The sequence below is a fragment of the Embiotoca jacksoni genome, unplaced genomic scaffold (assembly GCF_022577435.1).
Source record: "Embiotoca jacksoni isolate LCO1_2020_lvr unplaced genomic scaffold, fEmbJac1.0.p SCAF_11, whole genome shotgun sequence".
NCBI classification, from domain to species: Eukaryota; Metazoa; Chordata; class Actinopteri; family Embiotocidae; genus Embiotoca; species Embiotoca jacksoni.
The window spans coordinates 16567925-16569045 of record NW_027185241.1 but is presented as its reverse complement, the minus strand read 5'-3'; positions in this window follow the sequence as shown (position 1 = coordinate 16569045).

Genomic DNA, 1121 nt, shown 5'->3' with positions numbered 1-1121 from the left:
TCAGGCGGCGGGAGAAGTGAGGGTGGAAGAGAGAGAGAGAGCAGTGCTAACAAGGGAAGAATTGTGTGGGGATACAAGAAGCACCGTGTGGTTGTCGAGAAAACAAGGCGGTAGTGAGACCTATTAGAGATGGGCCATTTAGGAGCTGATATTGGCTGTTGTCGGCCGGGTATGGTCGACACATGGGCACCTTTATGAGGCAGCTGCTGAAATGAAGGAGGACAACGGAGGACGGTCCAGATGCACAGAGAGGACATTCTAAACTTTTGGAAAATCAAATGATCGGAAATAAGCCGCTTGTTTTCATTAAAGTTTCGCAGGCTTCTGAGTGGCAGTTAATCATGACTACATTTGCCCTCAAAGGGTTTTAGTCTCATAAAGAAGCCACGCACAAGCTTTCAGGAGAAATATTGGTGGTGTCTGGAGGAAAGCCGATGTTTTCACAATCAACAAAATGTTCACTTGGATCCGACTTTGCAAATGAAATGTTTCACTATATCAACACCGCAAGGAAATTATGGGAATTCTGAAAGGTTTACAAGTTACAGTCATGCATCCTTCTGAGAAAGCAGTGAAAAAGGAAAATAAATTAAAAAAAAACAGCCACACTTCCATACTTCCTACATGAGAATCAACTTTGAAAATGAAAGGGTAAAAATGCTCGCGAAACTTGAGTCCCTTTCTCCGCGACAGGGAGCTATAGATTAACCATTCCATCGAATGAATGCTGAAATGCAATTTAACCTACTGTACATACTAAATAAGACAATGCCACCCCCCATTTTCCAGTCCATTTGTATAAAAATGAAAAGATTTCACAAGTCTTTCAGGAATGAATGTTATCCCTACGTTATAGGAATAAGTTGCACCCTGTAAAAGCATGACTGGAAATTAAAGTGGTTTAAAAGGTGAATTTGCCACCAGGGAAAACAGTGAACAATGACACAACTGAACTGTATAAGCACGTCAGTCTAAGTGAAAAAATAATAAACTGAAAAAATTGTGCAAGGAGAGAAAAAAAAAAGGTTTCTATCTTTGTGCATCTCGATCCTGTTTTTTCATTGGGGCTCCTGAGCGTGTCTCTGATTGGTCCGTCTCTCTCCACACAGCTGCGTCATACT